At 54.5% G+C, this 6,957-nt stretch overlaps 1 pseudogene; it reads left to right on the plus strand.

The window, feature by feature from the left end:
* Window positions 1-6,957, plus strand: part of LOC116807532 (uncharacterized) — a 1,256,502-nt pseudogene that overhangs the window by 1,106,171 nt on the left and 143,374 nt on the right.

Genomic DNA, 6,957 nt, shown 5'->3' on the forward strand with positions numbered 1-6,957 from the left:
CCCAGCATGGACAACCTTGCTCCACATTCCCCAAGCCCATCGTGTCTCTTCTCACTCACCTGGGACCTGCTTTGCTTGGAGAACTGGCTGCACTCAGGAATAAAGGGCCTTTCTTTCTTTTTGTTTTGTAGCAAATCCTGAGTTTTCCCATTGAAAAGAGATACCCTCTGTAAGAGGCAATCTGAAGACCCTCACTCATTTTCCTGCCGATTGCCACGAGAAGGAACTCCCTTCCCCCACTGCAGTTCTGGCTTGGAGAAGGCAACAGTGCAGGTGCAGCCACTGTACCGTTACGTTCTGTTCCGAACGAGGCCCGGCAAGAACTTGGCAAGGACTTGCCGAAGACCCAGCGTGGACCCAGCTCAGAGCGGCCCTCTGCAATTCCTGCTTCACTCTCCACCTTTAAGCCAAATGAACTGTTGGGGTGACTCTGGTGGTCTTTCACTGAAGACCCCTCATCTGCCTCCTTACCACCGTGACAGACGGAGATCAAGAACCCTCTCCCCAAGGACTGAGACTGAGACCTCTACCACAGAGAGTGGTGTGGGGGGGGAATGACATGACCTGTTCTTCTCCAGTAACTTCAGTGGACTTATTCATCATTGTGTTTGTTCAGCCTGGATGATTTTCTGTAGATACACCTGTTCCCCCCATAGCAATTTCAATAGACTCTCATTGTTCCCCCCTTTCCCTCTGTGGACTATAACTGGACCCCTGGGTTGGGCAGGATTTTGGAGACTCTCTCCAACAGAACAAGACGGATCCCCATCGTCCGGACCACTGAGGACCTCACCTGTGTTGGTAGCTATTCCCATCCCCACTTCGCTCTCTCTCTCTCTCTCTCTCCCTCTCTCTCTCTCTTCTTTTTATTTCTTTTCTGACCCCACTATCGCATTTATTGTTTTTTGGCCCTTAATAAAGGTGCACCTGTTGTGATTAAACTGATAGCCCCCTGCTGTTTGTCTTTTGCACTTTGGGATCGGCTAACGAACCTTCACGACACCCCGCTATAAGCGGATCGTGACACCCTCCTCAAGTGTGTTGCAAGCCCAAGGTGGCCAAGTGCCTCCAAGACCACTCCAGATCTGCCCTGGGCCAGCTGTGAGGGTGGATCATCAGCCCAACCTGCACTGGGCCATTGCAAGGGACTCTTGCCATGGTCACTGCACTGACCCCACTGCTGGGTTTGGGTGCCATGGCAACCCTCATCAGTTCAAGTTTCCTTGGAAACCACCCCAGGACACCTTTCTGCAGCCAGGTTCCATGGCCACTTGCCTGCAGAGCTGTTACTGCCCTCGGCTGCCATGGCAGCCCTCAGGACAAAGCGGTGCCAGGGCTGTTCCAGGCACAATTGCAGTGCCACTCCTTGGTGCCACCAGGTGCCACAGCAACAGCCACAGGGACCCATTCCTTAGTTTGGTGCCACAGCAATCAATGCCTGGAGGCATTGTGATGGTTGTTTGCCATGGAAACATGCCCTGGGCCTTTCTTCAGATCTGCTGTCACAGCCCGGAGACAGAGGGGATTCCTTGCCGGGGCCTTGTGCCATAGGCACCTGCCCTGTGCCACGCTGGCCGGTCAGGAACTGCGGAACCAGCAGCAAACGGCAGTGCCAGGGCCAAGGACAGGTCAGGCAGACAGAAAGGGGCAGTGCTGGGCACTGTTTCCATGGCAAGCCTCACTGGGTGTGACCCCTGGGACACCTTTCCTGTCAGGTGCCATAGAAACCCCTTTTTGGGACTGATGGCACGGACACTGGCACTGAGACGCTGCTGGGCCAGGTGCTGAGCACAGGGCTGAGCACACAGAGATGGTTTTGCTCTTGCTGAGCTCCCACTGAGCCAAGGCCTGTCCTGCCCCCCTGGGCCATGCTGGGGAGGGGCTGGGGCTGGCAGGGAGGTGTGGAGGGGACACAGCCAGCACAGGTGACCCCGCTGGCCCTGGAATACCCCAGCCCATAGGACATCCTGGTCAGTGTATAAAGTGGGGGGAGTAAGGAGCAAGGGGAACTTTTGGAGTGAGGGCTTTTGTCTTCCTAGGTAACTCTTAGGCAGGATGGGGCCCTGTTTTGCTGGTGCGCAAGGTAAGCACCAAAAACACAGACACCAACCTAAGGAAGTGTGTAATTTATAGAATGCAAAACAGCAAAAACTGACAAAAGGAGAAGCTCTGCAAAGGACATAGTCATTAGCCAAAGCTACAAAACCAGCTCAGCAATGCACCCAACCATCACTACCAAAGATTGCCTACATTGATTAAGAGAGATTTAGCAGCAGTAACTCTCAGACTTTACCATCACCCAGACCCACACAGCAGCTTGGAAGAAGCTGTTGCAGCCAAGAACTGCAGAGCCACTCCTAGACACTGGAAATTCCTGCAGGTGCCTCCAGCCCCAGATGAGTCGCCAGCCTTGCTGTGAGAGGGCCCAGCTCTGATACTGCTCAATAAACAAACTGACAGCAGTGTGGGAGCATCTGTTTTCATCCTCCTCTTGGGTCCCTCCCAAAGCCTGGCCAGGGCCCAAGGAGGAACCAAGGGAGCTGACTTTGATCCTACAGCCCCAAGCCAGATGGGGCCTTGTCCACCTTCTAAATACAGAAAGGTAAAGCCATGTTTGACTAATGAACACATCCAGTGATGATATTGCTAATAATGCATTGTTCAGGAGCAGCTACAAATACAAAATTGGATTAGAAAGTTCTCTTTGGTTACAAGATGCAGCTGAGGATGTGTAATCAGTTCCTATCTGTTAGAGGTGGTGTGCCCAATTCTGTTAATTGGGCAGTTTACTTTATCTCTTCCATAACCAATCATCTCTCTGGGAAATATCTTCTGCTAATGGGCCATTGTATGTCACTGCATGACTGATAAAAACGAAATCATCCCATTGTGAGATGCTCCACCCAGTGGGAGGAGCCAAGCATTCCTGCCTGGATATAATCTCAGACTTCAAACACCAGAGCCAGCCTTTTCCCCACTGCATTCTCAGAGGAGCAGCTTTTCTTCTGCACTGGATTCCCATAGGAAGATTCCCAACAACACCACTACTGGACCTACAGAGGCAAACTCCACCCTGCTCCAGGATCACTGCTTGAACAGAAGCACACCTGTCACTGCAGGAGGACTGCAGCCACCATTTAATTGGACTGCTGCCAACACCCTGACCCACAGTGTGTCAGGTCATATTCTGACTCGGTCAGTGGTTTTTCTTACGTTTGTCCCATTGCATTTGCGATATTCTCCTAGTGAAGGACTGCTCCCTTTGGCACATAGGCAAATCCCATCCTGCCTTTTTCCTTCCTTGCCAGATGAGGAGCTGAAGATGGAGTCCAGAGTTGACAAATCCCCATGGCAGAACCTCATGGAAGAGGCTGTTTTGAGCGGCTCCATGGAACAGGAATCCAATGGGGAGGAAAAGCCCCAGAGATCCCACAGGAGGAGGGGCTCCAAACCCAGCCCAGGGTGCTCTGAGGAGGAAAGACCCAACCTGTGCCAGGAAGGTGGACAGAGCTTCAGCAAGAGGTCAGAGCTGGTGGTCCATGAGCAGCTTCAGAATGGGGAGAATCCCTACAAGTGCTTGGAGTGTGGAAAGAGCTTCAGACAGAGCTCTGACCTGCTCCGCCACCAGATGATCCACACGGGGGAATGGGCCTACGAGTGTGGGGAGTGTGGGAAGGGCTTCAGGTGCAGCTCTGAGCTCATCGCCCACCAACGCATCCACACCGGGGAGAGGCCTTACGAATGTCCTGAGTGTCCAAAAAGGTTTCACACCAGCTCCCATCTCCTTCTGCATGAGCGGATTCACACAGCCGAGAGGCCCTTCCGCTGCCCTGACTGCGGGGAGGGCTTCAAGCATAACTCCCACCTCGTCAGGCACCAGCGCATCCACACTGGGGAGAGGCCGTACAGGTGTCCCCAGTGTGGGAAGAGCTTCACCCAGAGGTCAAACTTGACCAGACACCAACGGAGGCACCAGTAAGAGAAGCCCTGCAAATGCCCTGACTGCAGGAAGAGCTTTGTCCAGCTTCATCCTCTATTGGAGGACCCATGTTGGGAAGAGATCTGGTGACCCATGTTCCCTGTGATCCATGCTGGGAAGACACCTGTTTCTTTTCCTGGCCCTGGCAATGACATGATGTGGGGTCAAATGACGTGAGGGTTTGGCCATTGTGTTGCAATTACATTCACTCTCACACTGATGTCATTGCCAGGGGCAGGAAAGTGACTGTTTCTTTCCCCCAAGGAGAAGGGCATCCTTTCCAGGAAGGAAGAAATATGTGTCTGGCAAGAGACAGTCGGTGGTGATGTACTTTTCCCTGTAAATGGTTTTTCTTACAATTTCTGTGTTCAATATTGTTTCTGTTCCTGTTCAATATTGTTTCTGTTCCTGTTTGTTCCTTATCACATTGCTGTTCTCAATAAATTGTTCTTAGCTCAGGATCTTTGTCTTTTGTGCTTTCCATGGGAGGCAGGAGGGCAGCAAGCTGCACTGCAGTATTACTGGGAGCAGGAAATTGGGGAATCCCATTCCTAAACCTGGGCCCATGGAAACCAGGATTGCGAGCTGGTCCCAGCCTTGGTGGCCATGGCAACAGCCTTGGGAGTGGCTCCCTGGCTGGGGCTGTGGGAACCTCTTCACTCTGGTGCCCAGGGACAGGACTGGAGGGAACGGCTGCAGCTGAGTCGGGGCAGCCTTAACTTGGATCTCAGGAAAAGGTTTTTCCCCAGAGGCTGCTGGGGCACTGCCCCGGCTCCCCAGGGAAAGGTCACAGCTCCAGGGCTCTCTGCACTCCAGCCACATTTGGACACCACTGTTAGGCCCAGGCTGGCATTGTTGGGGTGTCCTGTGCAGGGCCAGCAGTTGGATTCGAGGATCCTGATGTATTCCACCCAGCTCAGCCAAAAATTCTGTGGTTCTGGGATCCCATGACCCTGGGAATGGGAGTGCCAATGGTTGCCATGGCAACAGACTCTGGCTCCAGGCCTGAGCTGGTGTCCATGGCAACCACCGCTGGCATGGGGTCTCCATGGAGCTGCCCAGGGACTGACCATAGCAACAGCAGCTGGGGATGGTTGCCATGGAAACCTGAACAGAGAAACAGGAGCTGGGGATGTTTGCCATGGAAACTGACCATAGCAATGGGGGGGTTTGATGATAGTTTCCATGGAAATTGACCACAGAAATGAGGCCTGGTGATGTTTGCCTACTTAGCATCAGATTTGTCACACACACTCAGAGGTGTTCCATGAGGACTTTCCAAGAGTCTCCAGGCTCTTCAAGAGCTTGAATATCGCACACTGAGACAGGGGCTCCATGGAGACCTCCCAGGGCTTTCTGGGGACGGTAAGGAACTGAGTAGTCAGAGCAGTCACAGCCATTCCATGGTGACATCCCAGAGGACCTTGTGCTGCAAAGCCACCGGTCTGTCACAGGCACTCATGAGGGCTCCACGATGATATCCCAGGAGTCCCCAGGCTGCCAAAGAGTCAGGATGTCCCAGACACTCACAGGGGTTTCTGTCACCGGCAGAGTGGGAGCTTCAGGCAAAAGCTTTATTTCTTTATTGGAGAAACTCCTGCTGAATCATGAGGTGGAGAAATGATACCCAGCAGCCGCCCTGAATCCCCCAAAACTCTCCAGGACGTTTAGACTTCTAAAATTCCTTTAAGAGAGGAGCCTCTGAGTGGCTGGATCCAATCCCAACTCCAGACTTTCTCAAAGGTGTAAAAGATTGGACAGGTGGAATTGAACTTCAATTCAATTTGTCCCACAGGATTAGCGATGGAATACCAGATATATTTATAGAAATATAAAGGATCAGTTCATACCGAGTGCTATCACACAGCACTTACAGGGTGGCCAGGGTACCAGACCCAGTCAGCATGGGTTTACAAAGGGTAGATCATGTCTGAGCAACCTGGTCTTCTATGACCAGGTGACCCATCTGGTGGATGCAGGAAGGGCTGTGGATGTTGGCTATTTAGACTTCTACAAGGCCTTTGATACTGTCTCCTACAGCACAGTCCTGGAGAAGCTGGCAGTCCACAGCTTGGACAGGAGCACTCTTTGCTGGGTTAGGAACTGGCTGGATGGCCAAGCCCAGAGAGTGGTGGTGAATGGTGCCGCATCCAGCTGGGGACAGTCACCAGTGGTGTCCCTCAGGGCTCTGTACTGGGACAAGTTCTATTTAATATTTTTATAGATGACATGGATGAGGGCATCAAGTCCATCATTAGTAAATTTGCATTCCCGTCTTTCCCCCCCCCACCCGGCCCTCCTTCGAGGGGCGGTGTTGGGGCGGGGGGGGTCTCTCTCGGCAGGCCGGGGCCGACAGGGGTAGACCCGGCGTCCTGCGCCCGGGGTAGACCTGTTGCACCCAAGCCCCGAGGAAGACCTGTCTGCCTGTACCCGGGGTAGACCTGTTACACCCAAGCCCCGGGGTAGGCCCGGCGTCCTGCACCCGGGGTACAGACCCGGCGTCCTGCCGCCAGGGTAGACCTGTTACACCCAAGCCCCGGGCTAGACCTGTTGTCCCGGTGCCGGATGTCTCCTCCGGCCCCCGGCTTTAACGCGTGTGCCTGCGCCGGGCTAGGCCCTGTCGTCCTCCTCCGGCCCCGGCCTCCGGCTGCCCGGCCGGCGGGGCAGACCTGTTCCTCTGGAGCCCGGGTAGACCTGTTGTCCCGCGCACGACCGACCCTCCGGCCGCCGGGCGCCGGGCTAGAGAGGGAAGGAGCCGGCCGGTAGGAGCCGGCGGCGCTCCCGCCTCCTCCTTTGTGCCCAAAGCCACGGCAGCCCGGCTCCTGCCTCCCTTTCTGCGTCCCTCGCTTCCTTCGGCCGTCCTGCCCCGGGCTGGGACGGGGCCGGGCCGGGCTGGAGCGCCAAGGAAGGAAGGCCGTCAAAGCAGAAGGCCGGGCGAGAGCCGAAGAGAAGGCTTCTCGGAAAAGGGGCTGCTGCCT

The sequence above is a fragment of the Taeniopygia guttata genome, chromosome 37 (assembly GCF_048771995.1).
Source record: "Taeniopygia guttata chromosome 37, bTaeGut7.mat, whole genome shotgun sequence".
Classification (NCBI taxonomy): Eukaryota; Metazoa; Chordata; class Aves; order Passeriformes; family Estrildidae; genus Taeniopygia; species Taeniopygia guttata.